This window comes from Pipra filicauda, unplaced genomic scaffold, assembly GCF_003945595.2.
Source record: "Pipra filicauda isolate LSUMZ 115617 unplaced genomic scaffold, ASM394559v2 scaffold1093_size54856_pilon, whole genome shotgun sequence".
Lineage (NCBI taxonomy): Eukaryota > Metazoa > Chordata > Aves > Passeriformes > Pipridae > Pipra > Pipra filicauda.
The window spans coordinates 2659-21376 of NW_024103533.1; the positions used below are offsets into that span (position 1 = coordinate 2659).

Below are 18718 nucleotides of genomic sequence, written 5' to 3' on the forward strand. Positions count from 1 at the left end.
GGTTCCTTCTCCCGTTTAAGGATGCTCCGGAGCTCCAGCCGCACAGGCAGGGCCGGATAACACCTTTCCCACGGCCTGGGGGCCCCCTGGGGACGCGCACCCACCCGGGAGCCCGCGGGAGCGTGGGCACCCCAGCACCCGTTCGCAGAGTGTGATTTTTTTAAGGTGCCAAATTGCCTTTTAGTGAATAAATTGCTCTGTGGGAGTGGAGTGTGGGGATCTGGCAGGGGATCTGGGAAGGGATCCGGGAAGGGATGTGGCAGGGGAAGCTCAGCCATGGGCAGTGGTGACCCCTCAGTCAAGGAAATGGTCCCGGCGCCACCAGCAGGTCCGGTTTCGGGGAGATTTTGGTGGATTTTGGTGTTTTCTCGGTGGCTGTCAGAGCTCTTTGCAGCCGGAGGAGAGGCAGACACAGGTAAGCAGAGCCCTGGGGATGGCGGTGCCCGGTGGGCACCGGGTGGGTGACGCTATCGGGGAGCCCGGTGACCACCACGGCACAGGCAGGGTTAAGGTGAGCGGCTGCAGGCACAGCCCTGCCAGGGGGATTATCCACATCCCTTGGTGCAGGCAATTCCCTGCCTTGTCCATCGATCCCTGCGAGGTGTTAAGAGAGGCTGGAGCATCGATCGGGAGCAAAGCTCCGGGCTCGGCGAGGCCGAAGGCTTCCCCAGGAAGGGGCCGCAGGACCCGGCCTGGGGATCTGGAGGCCGAAGCGGGCACAGAACGCCCTTGGGGGACAAAGGACGGTGGGGTGGGGACGTGCCGGGCCATGGGAAACGCCGGCGAAGCCTCCCCGCGCCTGCCAGGCGCCCGTGGTGTGCCGGCTTGGCACTTGCCCACCACAAACTGCTCCTGGATCGTGTCCCGGGCGCTCCCGGTGACAGACGGGGACGTTCAACAAGCCACGGGCTGATGCCCAAAGCACCCGGTCCCACACCTGGGGAGGGGGGGGTCTCCCCCCAGCCCGGGGGGCGGCGGGGACCGGGAGCATCCCCAGCTCCGGGGGGGACGAATAACACACCGATAAAAAAAAAAAAAAACCATCGGATTCCATTTTCCTGAGGAGAAAGGAAGGGCTAAAGACAAAAGAGGCCGTTTACCAACCGGCTGGCAGCCCAGGGAAAATTGCTATCCAGATAAAAAAAAAAAATATCACAGATTAAGGAAGGAAAGAGCTGACCTTAACTCCAGTCCTTAGGCAGGGAGGAAGGGCAGGATTTTCACCGTTTAATTGGGTTTTTTTAACCATTTCTGGTGGTTTGTTTGCTCTACTTCAAAGCTGGGAGTGTATCGTTTTTACTCTCTGGCTGTAATAATGGCATAAACAAAGAGGGTTTTTTTTTAAAAAAACGGCTTTTTTGACTCTGATTGTCCTTGGATTTTGTGAATTTGGTCGTTTTTTGAGGAGCAGAACCCCAGCTCCTGGGGTTTATCCTCTTGGAGAGACGACATCAGAGCTCCAGGATTGGGCTGAAAGCTGGAAAATAGCTGATAGAAAGGGGGGGAAATAAATCCCAATAAATGCCAGGGTGGATTCAGCAGCCGAGTTTGTGCCATTATTTGGGGTGAAATTCTTGCGATCTCTTTGCTGGCCGTGGGAGGGGATCCCCCATGCCCAGGTTTGTCTCTGCAGCGAGTGTTGCCTGAGCTACCCCGGGGGGGTGGAAAATGCTTTGGCTTCGGCTGCAGGGCTGGTGTTAGCCACGCTTGAGGGGAAAATCACAATCGCTGCCGGGGCCCCAGGCCAGGATTTTCCCCGGGAAGAGCCGTTCTGCCAAGGGGGATCCATATGGGGGCCGGTGGGATCCGTGCCAGCCACGGGGACAACCCGTTTTGGGGGAGGTGGGGGGGGTGGTTGGGTTTGGGGGGGGTTGTTGGTGTGGGGGGTCACTGGGGAAACTGAGGCACGGGGTGGGAGTGAGGGGACAGGGAAAGGGTCAGTGGGGGGACATGGGGTTGGAAAGGGGGACGTGCCTCATCCCCTCATCCCCACAGTGTGATCCCAGCAGGAATCTTCATCCTTGCTTAGTTTTGCTCCTCTTCCTCTGCGGGATATGGAAATCTTAAGGATTTAATCCTGCAGGGGAGAAAGGAGGGAAGCTGCGGGAGGGGAGCGAGGATGGGGGCAGCTCTACCACGTGGCAAAGCCCCTCAGCAGGGGCTTGGGGGGCACGGGCACCTCTGTGCCCCCTCCCACCGCCACCCCCCGCCCCGGCATCGGTTCATCGCTGGAGGGAGGGAGAACTGAAAGTCTCCGGGTTGGAATAAAGGAGGTTGTGAAAGTCACTGACTCCGGATGGAACCGGAGCAGGAGAGAGCTGAAAGGAGGTTAAAAATAGCCCCGGCTCGGTGGGAGGCTGGGGAGGGGGACTGGGGGGGGACATGGGGAAGGACTGGGGTGTGGGGATGGGCTGGGGGGGAACAGCTGGACTGGGAGAAACTGGGCTCCTGGGAGCACATCTGGATGGGGTGACAGCGAGAGCAGCTGCTTTGGGGGCACGGGGGCAACAGCTGGATGGGAACAGCTGGGATGGGGTCACGGGGGGCACACCTGGATGGCAGGGCCCCGGGATCCTGGGGAGAGTTGCCCGAGGGGCTGTGCAGCGCTGGCAACAGCTGGATGTGGCCTTGTGGAACAGCTGGATGGGAGAGCCCGGTGAAGGTGACAACTGCAGCTGGGTGACACGTTTGGGGACAAGACGCTGTCCCAGCTGGCACCGGGCCAAACCGGGTCCCGACGGGGCTCAGGAGGGGCTCAGCTCTTTCCCAACCCCCCCAGAGCAGCCATAGAAGGTCCTCTTTTCTCTGGATGAACTCGATGAAGTCACCAGTCGCCTCCCAGAGCGGGGACACGGCAGCGGGGTGGCAGGAACGAGGTCATTAAAGCAGAAAGAAAAATACATTAGAAATGTTCAACTGCTCAGTCTTGCCTGAAATGTGCTTAAATCAGCCCCGGGTAAACAATGAGACGGGATTAATCGCAATTAGTTTTCATTAGAAAGGTGGCATCACCCTCCCCGGCTTCCCAGGGGCCGCTCCCTGCCTGCTTGGGGACCGGGGCATCTCCCGGCCGGATCCGGCCCCGGGAAGGAGGGAAGGAGGGTGACCGCATCCCTCCGAGCTCCGGGGCTGTGGGGAACCGCGTTATCTCCGCCGAGGCAGCGGCGAGGGGCCGGCGGCAGCCGGAGCTTCAAAGGGAACCCACAAATCCGGCGTATGCAAAGCCCCAGCTGGTCCTACAGATAAACAGGGACAGGGCTGGGCGGCCCAGCCAGTCCCGGCTGCCGTGCCACGGGCAGGGCTCGGCCTGGGGGGTGCTTGGGTTTGGGGTGCGGGGGTGATGCTTGGCCATGGGGTGATGCTTTGGGGTGAGGTTTGGCCCCAGTGTGATGCTCAATCCCAGGGTGATGCTCAGCCCTGGAGTGATGTTTAATTTTGGGGTGATTCTTGACCTCGGAGTGATGCTCAGCCCTGGGGAGTGATGCTCAATCCCAGGGTGATGCTCGGCCTCCAGGTGACGCTCAGCTCTGGAGTGATGTTTAAATTTGGGGGGATTCTTGACCCCTGGGTGATGCTCCTCCTCGGGGCAGTGCTTGGCCCTGGGGTTCTGCTCGGCCCCAGGGTGATGCTCAGTCCCGGGGTGATGCTCAGCCCCGGGGTGTGGCTCATCCTCGGGGCAATATTTGGCCCCAGCCCGGGCACAGCCCCAGTTTTTGCAGCCCCCTCCCCATTTTCAGGCAGGACTTTGAAGATGGGGCTGAACCTCCAGGGCTCGCAGGGATGTGTTGGGAAGGGGGGCAGGACGCCCTGTCCGTGTGTCCTGCATTTTGGGGTGCTGATGGTTGGTGCTGGGTGCTGCCACCAGTGCCACCGGTGCCACCGGAGATCGGCACATCCTTCTGTGCCTTGGCTGACACGAGTTGCCAGGGCTCAGCTCATCCCAAAACACCTCCTGGGCAGGAGGGGATGGAAAGACCCCCACGCTGCCCCTCAAAACGGGGCAAACTCAGCCCTTTTTGGGGCTGTCCCACGTGTTCAGCGGCCTCAGTGGGCACCCGCCCGGGGGGTGCACCCACTCCTGCCGGTGCCTCCCCAGCACCCGCCCAGCCGGGGGGGTCCCTGTCCCCCCATCCCACCCCCCCGGGGGCACGGCCCCCGTCATTAGCACCCAGAAAATGTTGGGTTTCTGGCTGGGAAAACACAGCAGATATGTACATTAAACATCAAATTATAAAATTAACAGATTCCAACTGCGGATGATTTGCATGTGCAAATTAACTTAATTACCACTCTTCCTCCCCGAGCGCCACCGGCTGCCGGGAAGGGCCGGCACCGCCACGGCCGCCGGCGGGTGCGGGGACCGCGGGGACACGGGGGAGGGTTTTGGGGGATCGGGGGGGTTTTGGGGGAGCGGGGGGGACGCTCCCGGGGGAGGGAAGGCGGGCACGCGCGCGCGTGAGCGCGCACACACGTGTGCACACGCGTGTGGGAGGCACGGCGGGGGGGCGGGTGGGGCCGGGGGGACACGCGTGGGGGGCTGCGGGGCGGGCACGTGTGTGTGAGTGTACACACGTGTGTGTGAGTGTACACACATGTATGGGTGCACACATGTATGGGTGTACACACGTGTGTAGGGGTGTACACACGTGTATGGGTGCACACATGTATGGGTGCACACACGTGTATGAGTGCACACACATGTATAGGTGTACACGCGTGTGTATGGGGGTACACACGTGTGTGTGGGTGTACACGCGTGTTATGAGTGCACACATGTGTGTATGGGTGTACACGTGTGTATGAGTGCACACACGTGTATGGGTGCACACACATGTGTATGGGTGCACACACGTGTTTATGAGTGCACACATGTGTTTATGGGTGCACACATGTGTGGGGGGTACACGCGTGTATTGGGTGCATGCGTGTGTGTGGAGGAACACGTGTGCGTGGAGGAACATGTGTAGGTGTGAACACGCATGTATGGATGCACTCACATGTATGGATGTACGCGTGTGTATGGATGAACACATGTAGGGATGAACACACGTGTATGGATGAACATGTGTATGGATGAACACATATATGGATTCACACGTGTGTATGGATGCACACACATGTATAGATGCACACACATGTATGGATGCACACACATGTATGGATACATTCACATGTATGGATGCACATGTGTGTGTGGATGAACACGTGTGCTTGGATGCATTCATGTATGGATGCAAACGTGTATAGTTCACACACGTAGGGATGCACACGTGTATGGATTCACAGGCGTGTATGGATGCACTCATGTAATAGATGCACATGCATGTATGGCTGAACATGTGTATTGATGCACTCACATGTATGGATGCACACGTGTGTGCGGATTCACACGTGTGTGCGGGTGCACATGAATGTAGAAATGGCACACACGTTTCTACACGTGCATACATGCACACACACACGTACATGTGAACACACACACACTGTATGTCTGCACACACACACACATGAACATGTGCACACACACTGTATGTCTGCACACACACACATGTACATATGAACACACACTATGTCTGCACACACATGTACATATGCACAGGCATGCACACACATGTGCACACACATGGGCAGGCAGGCCATGCACACGTTATGCACAGGCACACATATGTACATATGCACACACACACACAATGTGTGCACACACCGTGCACATGAACACACACGTGCAGGTCATGCACACACGTGTACACACACGTTCACACATGCACACACACGTGTGCAGACCTGCACACACAGATATGGACATGCACACACATGTTCACACATGCACACACAAAGCGTGCAGACATGCACACACGCACACGCAAGTACACACATGGACGTGCACACACGTGTACACACATGTTCACACATGCACACACAAAGTGTGCCAAGATGCACATACACACATGCACGCACAGATATGGACATGCACACACATGTTCACACACGCAGACACGTGTGCAGACATGCACACACACATGCACACACAGATATGGACATGCACACACATGCATACACGTATGTGCACGTGTGCACAGACACACACACACAGAGACAGGGAGGGGACCCCTGTGGGGGGATCCGCCAGCGAGAGTGGGACCCGCCCCGCCAGGCCCCCCGGCATTGGGGTGCACCCAGAGCCCCCCCGGCCCCCCAGAGTGCCCCCCGTGCGAGGGAGGGGCAGCGGGCACTGCCGGGGGGTCCCTGGGGAGGGTGGGGGTCCCTCCCGCGGGGAGGGGACCTGCCGGGAGGGGGGGTCTGCCAGCGGGGCGCTGGGAAGGCGCCGCTCCCCCGAACCCCCGCCCGGGCCCCCGCAGGGCGCGGGGGTGGCCTTGGGCTGCCGTGCCGTGCCGAGGCGTGCCGGGACACGCCGGGGGTCGCGGCTCCCACCCCGCGTGCTCGGGATGCGCGAGGCTGGCGGGGCAGCGACCCCCCCCGACCCCCCCTCATCCCGCCGCCCCCCGCAGCCGAGGCCGGCGCTGCTCATCGCACGGGTGGCTGCGGGACTTCGCAGGAATTCCCTTAAAGGTCACAATAATCCCCAAATCCCGGAATGAATCCCGATCCGGAGGCTGCGGATGGGAAGAGCCCTCTCAGGGCCGCAGTTTTCCAAAGGGCCGGCCAAAATTCCTGCCCCGGGGGAGTTCTGGGGCCGTCACGGCTGTGGGGTGTCGGGGTGCTGGGGAGTGTCAGGGTGCCATGGGGTGATGGGTTTCTGCGGGGTATTAGGGTGCCAAGGGATATATAAGGGTGCCAGGGGATGTCGGGGTGCCAGGGGATGCTGTGGGACGCTGTGGTGCTGTGGGATGGGGAGGTGCCACAGGATATCAAGGTGCCAACAAGGGGTGCTGGGATGCCATGGGATGGTGGATTGCCTCAGGATATTGGGGTGCCCTGGGATATTAGGGTGTCGTGTGGTATCAGGGTGTTGTGGGGCGCTGGGATGCCATGGGATGTGTGGGTGCTGCGGGATATCAGGGTGCCACGGGATGCTGGGATGCTGTGGAATGGCAGGGTGCTGTGGGATCATTAGGGTGCCATGGCACGCTGCTGGGGTGCCAGGGGATGTCGGGGTGCTGTGGGATGTCGGGGTGCTGTGGGATGTCGGGGTGCCCCAGGATGATGCTGCCAGCTCAGCAAAAAGCTCCCGGACGGTGCTCGCAGGAATTGTGGAGGAATTAATTCCGAGCGTTGATTAATCAGCCGTAATGAGCCCGAGCTGGGCCGCCGCTGGGAGAGGGGGGGCCGGGGCTGTGTGAACAGGTCAAGGGGCTCGCGGTGTCCCCTCGATGTCCCCCCGGGGACGGTGACTCAGGCGCTGAGTCACGGCCGCGGTTTCCTTCCCCTGGAGACCCCCCCTTTTCCGTCACGGGCGGCCCAGTGTCCCCTCCCGGGGGTCACTGTCCCTTTCCCTGCCCTGGGAACCGGGATGGACCGGAGGGATGCAGGAAGAGGTGAATCACATTAGGAACCTCCTGCTCGCCAGGGCGGGCTGAGCCCGGGCACAACTCAGTGCACCCATGACAAGGAGCAGAATACTCTGATTTGGGGTTTTTTTCGGGGAAAAACAACCGGGGCAAAGCAATAGAGCAGTGAAAGCAAAGCCGTGCTGGGCCCCTACTCTGTGTGTGTCACCCCAGACCTCCGGGTGCCCCTCTGGGTGCCCACCCTGGCACCCCCTGCACGCCGGGGGGGGCCAGGTTTGACTTTGCAGCACCCGTGGGGGGCGAGGGGAAACTGAGGCAGGGGCTGGGGGGGCCACACCGGGGGGTGGGGGTTCAGTCTGGGGACAGGGACGTGTTTGGAAGCAAAACAGAAGAACCGCTTTGCTGTGGGGTGCGAGGCTGTGGCAGGGCGGGGGGTGAGGTGCCAGCCCCTCACCGTGCCAGGAAAGGGGGCAAACTGAGGCAGGGGGTGGAGGGGGTCGGTCTAAGCCCCTCTCCGTGCCAGGCATGGGGGAAACCGAGCCAGAGGATTCGGGGGATTCGGTGCCAGCCCATCCCGGTGCCTGGGACTGGGGAAATTGAGGCAGAGGGTGGGGGGGCTCAGTCTGAACCCCCCTTCGTCCCAAGGACGGGGGGAAACCGGGGAAGATGGGGGGGATCAGCCCCAGTCCCTCCCAGTGCCCGGGGTGGGGGGGAGGTCAATCCCAGCCCCTCCCGGTGCTCGGGATGGGGGGAACCGACCCAGGGGACGAGGGGGGTCGGTTCGCACCCCTCCGGGTGCCCGGGAACGCGGGGGGGAAGCGATGTCCCTGTGTGGAGGGGGGGCCGAGGCAGGCGGGGCCGGTTCCCCCCGCCCGCTCCCCCCTCCCCGCCGGGGGCGGGGGGCCCGGGGCCGGGCCGGGCCGTGCCGCCTCCCCGGGGCGGGGGCAGGGCGGGGGGCGCAGCCGCTCCGGGAGCGCCGGCGGCGGCGGCGGCGGCTCCTCCATCGCCGCTGCTGCCGGAGCGGCCCCGGTGCCGCCGCAGCCACCGGGCGGGCCCGGCCCCCGCCCCCCCCCCCCCCCCCCCCCCCCCCCCCCCCCCCCCCCCCCCCCGCGGCCCCGCCCCGCCCGGCCCCGGTACCGGCGCTCCCGCCGCGGCGGAGCGGAGCCGAGCGGGGCCGGGCCGAGCCGCTGCCGGTGGGCGCAGGTGCGCGGTGCCCCGAGCCCCCCCCGGACACCCCCCGGGACGGCGAGGTAAGAGCGCGATCGGTGCCCCCCCTCCCTCGCCCCCCGCCCTCCGGCCGCCCCCCTCCCTCCCGGTGCGGTCCCGTCCCGGTTTATCCCTTCCCTCCTTCTCCATCCGTTGCCCCCTCCCGGGGACGGGGGGGATGGGAGGAAAAGGGGGTGCCCCCCCCGCCCCCAGCCCTCCCCCCTCCCGCCGCCGCCGCTGCTGCATTGGGAAGCAGCGCTTTTGTTAGCGGAGCGGGCGGAACCTTGAAGGGTCACGGGCTGGAGGGGCCCCCCCGCACCCCCCCAGCCCGCACCCCTCTGCCCCCTCCCCTCTCTGCACCCTGTGCCCCCCTTCACCGCGCCCCCCCCCTCCTCCTCCAGCACCTCCATCCCTCATCCTCATCCCCACCCCGGCACCCCTGGGGGTCCCACCCGCACCCCTATTCTCCCCCCCCAGCCCCCTCCCGCACCCCCTGCACCTCCAGCCCGCACCCCCGGCCCACCCCGGCACCCCGGAGACCCTCCCCGCACCCCGATCCCGCACCCTCGTGCCCCACCCCCAGCACCCCGATTCCTCCCCACCATTCCGGTGTCCCCCCCCCAGCACCCTGATGTGAGTCCCCCCCCAGCACCCTGGTCCTCCCCAGCATCCCCATCCCGCACCCCCAGCACCCCAATCCCGCACCCCTCTCCTCAACCCAGCACCCCCGACAGTCCCCCCCGCGCACCCTCGAGCCCCCCCAGCACCCCAGTCCCGCTCCCATCCCCCTCCATCCCCCCCCCAGCACCCAGTCCCACCCCCCATCCCCTCCCACGCCCCCATCCCACCCATCAGCACCCCGGGCCGGCACCCCGAGACCCTCCCCCAGCCCCGGGACACGGAGATGGGCGCGGGGGGCTCAGCCCCCCCCCGCCGCGAGCTGGGAGGGTGGGAATGGGAATGAGGATGGGGATGGGGATGAGGATGGGGATGGGGATGAGGATGGGGATGGGGATGAGGATGGAGATGGGGGGGCTGTCCCTGCTTCGTCGGGCTCCGTTTTACCTCCGCCGCTTCTTCGGGGAGCAGCCGGGGCTTGTTGTTTTTTTGGGGGGGGGGGTAAAAAAAGGGGGGTCTGGTGTGTGCCCCCCACCCCGCGCAGCCTCTGCTGGGCCCGGGGGTGCAGAGGCTGAAAGGGGGGGGTCCGACCAGTGCACCCCCCAAAAGGGCAGAAGGGAACAGCGACGGCTCAGCCGGGGGGGGTCGGTGGTTGTGCCCCCCCCAAATAATCCCGCAGGGCTGGTGGGGGGCAGAGCACCCACAAATTCGGGGGGTGCCCAGCTCTGCCTCGGGGCTGTAACTTGGTGGGGACGAGGGATGATGGGGGGGGCACCTGGCAGAAGTGGGGCACCCCCCGTGCATGGGGGGGCTGACACCCCCCGGCGTCAGGGCAGGGCTGGGGGGGCCCACCCCCCCTTTTGGGGCTCGGCACCGTTGCACCGTCGGCAGATTTGGTGGAGGGAGAAATAACATGGGGGGGGGTTGAGCCTGACCCGAATCCTCCCCTGTCCCCTCACTGTGGGGTGCCCCGGGCACCCCCAGACCCCAACATGCCCCCCCGGCCCCCCAGGCCTGACCTCCCTCGTCCCACATCACCCAGAGCAGTCGGGGTGCTGGGGCCACCCCAAACCTCCACCGGCCCCTCTGGACCCCCCACCATGGGGTGGAAGGGATTGGGGAGCCCGGGCCATGTGCAGGGGGCTTTGGGGGGGCCCAGCACCCCCCAGAAGAGCGGGGTGGGGGGGCTGCCCGCGGGGCTGTGCCATTTGCACGGGGTGACCTTGGGTGAGCGCCGCTCCCGCCCTGCCTCAGTTTCCCTCTGCCAAAAGAGGTCGTGAGCTGTGGGGAGGGGGTGCAGAGGGGACCCCCAACCCATCCACCCCCCCTGGGGTGTCGGGAGGGGGGGCAGACACCTGCCACAGTGACATCCCCTCGGGGACACCAACCTCTGCTTGTCCCAGTGCCCGGGGGAGGTGGGGGGTGATGGTGGCACGTGTGGCACCGCTGTGCTCCCCCTGGACCCCCCACCCCACTCTCTCGGGGTCCAGCAGGGCCAGATCCTGCTCTGGGGGTGCGCTGGGAGTGGGGGGCAGGGGGTGGCCAAGCCTCCGTCCCACAGAGGTGATGGTGGGGATGGGGTGCGTTGTCTTGGGGGGGGGCCCTCTTTGTACCCCCCGGCAGTTTGACCCACAAAGTGACTCTGGGGGCAGCTCTGGCCGGTGCAGGATCTGTGCCCCGGTGCCACATCCCCGTCAGTGCCCTGTGTCCCCCCCGTCACCCACCCACGGGTGGTGAGAGTGTCCCCCCGGGTGCTGGGGTCACATCCTGGTGGGTGCCGAGGTGCTGAGCGCGGGCAGAGGCTCCAGAGACCCCCTTTTGCAGCGTCCCCGGGGTGACACGGGAATTGGGTCACCGCTGTCACCGGGGCACGTGGCTGCAGTGGGGAGGTTTTGGGGGGGGGGGGGCTGGAGGTGCTCCCGGGGGGGGTTGGATTCGGCTCTGAGGATGCTGAGGGGCAACTCAGCCCCCCAAGAGCGGCACTGACGGTGTTTCAGCTGCTCGTCCCCCCCTCCCAGGAGCCCCCCCAGACGTGTTTGCTGCCATTCCCATAAACAAAGGGAAATCACCCAATTCGGCCCCGCTGACCCCGCACACACGTGTCCATGCGTGTCCATGCGTGTGCTCACGTGTGGCCGTGCTGCTCCCCATGGCAAAGCTGCCCCCCTGGGGGGGCAGGGACCCCCTGTGCTCCCCCCAAACCAGGCTCCTGGTGGTTTTACATCCCTCCAAGCCCCTGCCAGGAGCCCCAAGTCACGGGGCAGGATGGTGATGCCGGGCTGGGTGTCACCGTCCCCTCAGCTCCGCTCACACGCCACGTGATGGTTTGGCTCCCAGTTAAACCAGTAGCTCTGTTCCCAGCAGCTCTTCCACACCGGTGCCGGAGGCTCAGCCTGGCCACGAGGCCCGTGCCGGTGCTGGAGCTCTGGATGCAGATCCCTGCTGCAGTGCCGGATGCGGTTTGTATCCTTAGACAAGCTGGAATATTTTTAATTAAACCTGCCAGTTTGGATACGATTTAATTTTTCAGTGGGCTGAGCCGCGCCGGGCCCTTGGAGCATCTCCCGCTCCGGAGCCAGATCCCAGATCCTCTCAGGGCAGGTTGTGCCACCGGGGCCTGGACACAGCGTTATCCAGGGTGGCTTTTCCATGCTGGCACCTCCTGCTGTGCCAGGCGAGCGGGGTGGCGAGTCCCGGGCGGGATGGTTTCCCGGTGGTGCCGGTGTGGTGGCATCCGATGTGTTTCGGCAACGTAAACAATAGTAAAGAAAACCAGGAGCAGTCCCAGCTCCTTGTGGGAGCTGTGCCCGTGGAGCCTGTTTGCACCCGGCATCGCTGGATCACCACCAGGATCTCGGGTGCTGCATCCCAGGAAGATCCATGGTCTCTCCTTCCCATCCCCAGGATGGTGCTGGAGGGACCCAAAAGGATGGTCTTGTATCCTGGCAGTGCCCAGTCCCACGGAAAAGGGGACACGATGGCTTTGGGGTGTCCCCAGCTCATCCCCAGGGACCTCCAGGCTTCAGTGGCATCCCCTAAAAAGGGTGGTGGGGGTTTGGACTCCCTGAGTGAAGCAGGAGGGAGAGGAAGAGCAGTGGGCTGGCACCGAGGGGATCCCGGCGGGGCTGCCGTGTGCTAACGGGATTTTACTCCCTATTTAATTACAATTTTGTCAAATTAAAAAAAAAAAAAAAAAAAAAGGAGGAAGAAGGGGGGCAGATAAAGAGATCCCTCTTGTCTCTTTGTGCCGGTTCCCGGCAGCCGGTTAATTGAACAGCGGCTGGCGAAGCCTCCTCTCCCGGGAGACCCCAGCGCTGGGCTCTGGCGTCACACCTGGCTCCCAGTTCCTCCCAGTTCGGCCCAGTTCGCCCGCTGGCCGGCGGCGCGGCCGGCGTGGCCGTGGCGGTGTCGTGCCGATGCGCCGTGGCTAATCCTCACTCTTCCCCGTGTAATCCCGCCCGCCGGGATAATCCCATCAATCCCATCAAACCCGGCAGCGCCGCGGCCGAGCTCCAGCGCCGGGTTTGGCGCCGGGTGGATCGGGGAGGGGGGGGACACGCGGTGGCCTCGGGGGGCGGCGGCTGCGGGAACATCCCCGGCGGGATGCGGGGGGCTCTCGGGGGGGGGCTCGGGGGGGGAAGTTGAGGCGCGGGGCAGGGGACCGGGACGGGGAGGTGACAGATGTCCCGGTGCTGGGAACAGCCCCGGGGGGACGGGGCAGGGCGCGATGGGGGGAGGCGGCGGCGGCAGCGCCCGCGGGTCACCCGGAGAGAGCGGGGCTGGCCCCGCGTCCCCCCGGAACAGCGCGGGCCTTTCGCGTCGCCCGCACCCGCCATCTCCCGCCGGGAATGCTGAGGGAAAGCGCCGGGAAATCGGGAAGTGCTGGGGGTTATGGCTGGGGAGGGGGGAACTGTGTCAGCCCGGGGGGAGCTGTGTCAGCCCGGGGTGCACAGCCCTCTGTTCCAGGACACCCCTCACACGTGTGACACATCATGCACACACACACACGTGTGATACCCCATGGACACACCTGGACATGTGTGATGGCCCATGGACACACCTGGACATTTATTATGGCCCATGGACACACCTAGACATGTGTGATACCCCATGGACACACCTGCACACCCATGATATCCCATGAACACACACACACACGTGTGATGCCCCACAAACACACCTGCACACGTATGATGGCCGTGGACACACCAGCACATGTGTGATTGCCATGCACACACCCGGACATGTGTGATACCCCATGAACACACCTGCACACATATGATACCCCATGAACACACCTGCACATGTGTGATACCCCATAGACACACCTACACACCCATGATATCCCATGAACACACACACACACACACACACGTGTGATACCCCACAAACACACCTGCACGTGTGTGATGGCCCATGGACACACCTGCACACGTGTGATGGCCCATGGACACACCTGCACATGTGTGATGGCCCATGGACACACCCGCACACGTGTGATGGCCCATGGACATACCTGCACACGCATGTGATACCCAGTTCACAGGTACCTGCACACACATGTGATGCCCCGTGCACAAACACCCACCCACAGGTGATACTCAACAAACACACACGTGTGACACACGGTGCACACCCTGGCACTGCACACGTGTGCCATGTGCTGCACACACACTGGCACACACGTGACAGCTGGGCCGTGTGCCAGCGCTGCACACACGTGTGCCAAGCGGTGCGCACGCCAACACACGCACGCCCACACACGTGGTGCACACACCTGCACGCAGGTGCCACCCAGTGCCCACGCGCTGGTCCCACATTGCTGCACACGTGTGTCAGCTGGTGCTTGTGCCAACACTGAACACACACGGGACAGCTGGTGCGCACACGTGACACCTGCACACACACGGGACAGCTGGTGCACACACACTGACACACACGTGATGCCTGCACGGACACACGTGACACGCGGTGCACACATGTGTGACACCTCTGTATGCACTGACACCTGCACACACGTGTGACACCTGCACACACACACATGGCACGCACAGACACGTGACACCTGCACACACACACAGAGGACACATGGTGCACACACGTGTGGACACCTGCACACACACACATGACACCTGCACACACACACGTGACACCTGCACACACGTGTGTGACACCTGCACACACACACATGGCACACCTGCACACACATGTGACACCTGTGTACACACTGACACCTGCACACACACACACACACACAGCACATGGCACACACACATGTGACACCTGCACACCCACGTGCCACATGGTGCACACATGTGTGATGCCTGTGTACAGACTGACACCTGCAGACACACACACAGGACACGTGGTGCACACACGTGTGACACCTGCATGCACATGCATGACCTGCACACACACATGACACCTTCACACACGTGTGTGACCTGCACACACACACACGACACCTGCACACACGCGTGTGACGTGCACATACACACACGTGACACCTGCACACACATATGTGACACCTGCACACACACACAGAGGACACATGGTGGATATACATGACACCTGCTCACACACAGCATATGGCAGACACACACGTGACACCTGCACACACGTGTGACACCTGTACACACATGTGTGACACCTGTACACACACACATAGAGGACACATGGTGCACATACGTTACACCTGCACACACACATGTGACACCTGCAGAGACACACATATGACACCTGCACACACACACGTGACACCTGCACACGCATGTGTGACACCTGCACACACACACACATAGAGGACACATGGTGCACACACATGACACCTGCACACACACACATGACACCTGCACACACACATGTGACACCTGCACACACACACATGACACGTGGCACACCCCCACACACACGTGTGACACCCCATGCACACCCCCCCACGCACAGGTGTGCCCACCTGGCACACGTGGAAGGGCCACCGCGGGGATGGGGACGGGGACGGGGACACTGTCCTGCCCTGAGGGCTTGGGCTGAGGGCCCGCGGTGGTGGCCACGGTGGTGGCAGTGGGGTGACAGTGGCGGTGGCAGTGAGGTGGCAGTGACGGTGGCAGCAGCGGTGGCAGTGAGGTGACAGCGGTGGTGGCAGTGAGGTGGCAGGCAGTGAGGTGGCAGTGAGGTGACAGTGAGGTGACAGCGGTGGTGGCAGCGGTGGTGGCAGTGAGGTGGCAGTGAGGTGGCAGTGAGGTGGCAGTGAGGTGACAGCGGTGGTGGCAGTGGCGGTGGCAGTGAGGTGGCAGTGAGGTGGCAGTGAGGTGACAGCGGCGGTGGCGGCGGTGTCGCGGAGGTGGCCGGGCCGTGCCGGGAGCTGCTCCGGGGGCGGTCGGACCGCTCGGACCTTCCGGCGGCCGCGCGGAGGCGGCGCTGGGCGAGCACCGGGAACAACCGGGAACAATGGCCCGGGAACAATGGCCCTTTGTTCCGCGCCGCCGCCGGCCCCGGCCCTGCCGGCATCCCACCCGGCATCCCATCCCACATCCCACCCGGCACCCCATCCCGCATCCCACCCGGCATCCCACTCTGCATCCTGCATCCCACCCTGCATCCCACTCTGCATCCCTCCCTGCATCCTGCATCCCACCCTGCATCCCATTCCACCCTATATCCCATCCTGCATCCTGCATCCCACCCTGCATCCCGCATCCCACCCTATATCTCATCCTGCATCCCACATCCCACGCTGCATCCCACCCTGCATCCCATCCTGCACCCCATATCCCATATCCCCTGTCCTATCCTGCATCCCTGCCTTCTTCCCATATCCCACCGTGCATCACATCCCACATCCTGGCCTGCATCCTGCATCCCATCCCATATCCCAGCCAGCACCCCACACCACAACCCACCCAGTGTGCCACTCTGCATCCCATCCTATGGCCCTCATCCCGTTCTGCATCCCATCCCACATCCCGCCCTGCATCCCATATCCCATCCTGCATCCCATATCCCAGCCTGTATCCTTCATCCCACCCTGCATCCCATATCCCATCTGCATCCCGTATCCCATCCTTCATCCCATATCCCAGCCTGTATCCTGTACCCTACCCTACATCCCACCCTGCATTCCATAGCCCACCCTGCATCCCATATCCCAGCCTGCATCCCATATCCCAGCCTGTATCCTGCACCCTATCCTGCATCCCATAACCCATCCTGCATCCCATAACCCATCCCGCATCCCATATCCCAGCCTGCATCCTGCATCCCATCCTCCATCCCGTATCCCATCCTCCATCCCATATCCCATCCTCCATCCCGTATCCCATCCTCCATCCTGCATCCCAGCCCACATCCCACTCCTCCATCCCACATCCCATCCCACACCCCATACTCCATCTGCATCCCGACTCACATCCTTCATCCCCCTCCTCATCCCACATCCCACACTCCACCCCGTCCCTCCCCCGCATTCCCAGCGCCCATCCCGGCTCCGTGGATCCCGCGGCTCCGCTGGGGCTCCGTGCCAGGGCCTGGTGGCCCTCAGAGGTGACAGGGGGGTGGTGTCACCCCCCTCAGCCCCCGCCTGTCCCCAGCCATCCCAGGGGACGCTGCCAGACCAGGAAGCGGGATGGAGCCGGATGGCACCGGGAAGGAGGATGAGGAGGAGGAAGAGGAGGAGATCACGGGGCAAAGGCTGCGCTCATGTGCTGCCACCCACACCTTGTCACAGGAAGCCACTTGTCCCCTTGTCACCCTCTGGGGACACTGGCAGTGGCAGCAGCAGCTTTGCTGGGGGTGGCCCTGTCTCCTGTCCCCACTGGTGTCCCTGTCCCCTGGTGTTCCCGGGAAGTGGGTGTCTCCATGCAGGAAAGTGCCACCTCCAGGGTGTGCCGGTCCCCTCGGGGACACGCTGGGGACGGTGACCCTGCGGTGACACTGCAGTGACCAGGGGGCTGCCACCCCCAGCCCTCTCTGCCCCACTGGACCCGGTGGATAATTAATCCTATTTAACCCCAAATCAGTGCTTGGAAATGTCAGGATCCCAATGGGAAGTGCCGGATCCGGGCTTGGAATGAGGAACAACCCCATTTTCCCGCCCGGAGCGTCACAGCCAACACGGGGAGGGGGGACCTGAATGTCAACAAACCCCCCAAAACCACCAACCAAACTTTCCTAAGCCTTAAAAAAATGCTCTGGCTGCAGGACTGGCCCTCATTCCCGGCCTGCCGGAGCCTCCTCCAGCTCCTCTGGCTCTGGGATCCGTGGGTTGTTATTGTAGGGTTGCTTTCTGAGGATTGGGGTTGGTTTTGGGGTGGGTTTGGGGCGTTTGTGGGCGATGTGGGTGTGTAGGGCATCCTCCCCTCCCGGTAACGACCTGGGATGTAATTGTAGGGTTTCCTCCTGGAGCTGGGTGTAAACACACTGGGCTGTTATTGTAGGGTCTCTCACGGGATTGAACCAGGAGCTGCCTGTCCTTCTGCCTGCTCAGGGACAGGGCACCCCTGGGGACAGGGATCCCCGGGGAATGGGACACCCTGGGGAAGGGGTTTCTTGAGGGTGAGACACCCTGGGGACACGGGATCCATGGGGATGGGGACAGGGATCCGTGGGGATGGGATCCTGGACCCCACAGGGATTGGACACCCTGGGGATGTGGGATCCGTGAGGACAGAGCTCCAGGGGATGGGACCACCCTGGGGACAGGGGATCCCTGGGGATGGGGACCTGTGGGGAGAAGGATCCTTGGAAATGGGGATTCCTGGGGAAGAGGCTTCTCCGGGGTGGGGAACTTGGGGAACTTGGGCTCCGGGGGGATGGGGGCACCCTGGGAACAGGGGGGGCCATCAGGATGGGGCTCCCAGAACAGGGGTCTCTGGGGACATGGGCTCCGTGGGGACAGGGATCCTCAGGGAAGGGGCTCCTTTGGGGTGGGACACCCTGGGCATGTGAGCTCCATCAGGATGAGGGCCCTGCGGTGACAGGAATCCCTGGGGATGAGGATCCCTGGGAACGGGGCACCCCAGGATGTGATCCCAGGACTGGCAGGGCTGGGGGGGGGAGTTCCTGGGGCAGTGCCCAGGTTTGGGGCGGGAACACGCCCGAGGGAAACTGAGGCACGGTTCACCAGAGCTGGTGACTTGGAGCAGCAGGACCTGTGGGACCTGTCCAGGGCCACGTGGGTGCCAAAACGGGGTGACAGGGTGAGCTGGAGGGCACCCCACGAGGGCACAGAGCCCCTGGGGTGGCCCAGGAGAGCGGGCAGGACGAGGGGGGTGAGTGCCTTTGGGGACAGGGGGACACCTGTGGCTTTGGGGGATGAGGGGCAGGGAGGACGTGGCCCTTTGGGGACAAGGGGGGGGTGACAGTCTTTGAAGGGGCAGGAGAGAAGTGAGGGGATGTGTGTCTGTAGGGACAAGTGGCTTCGGGGG

At 63.4% G+C, this 18718-nt stretch overlaps 1 protein-coding gene across 1 annotated transcript in view; it reads left to right on the plus strand.

The window, feature by feature from the left end:
* The first annotated feature begins 8638 nt into the window (after positions 1-8638).
* The window catches only part of SEMA6B (semaphorin 6B), a 28588-nt gene continuing 18508 nt past the window's right edge, over positions 8639-18718 (plus strand). The window contains exon 1 of the mRNA XM_039380906.1: positions 8639-8719. The gene's annotated coding sequence lies outside the window, so the exon portion shown is untranslated. The remainder of the gene's footprint in view (positions 8720-18718) is intronic.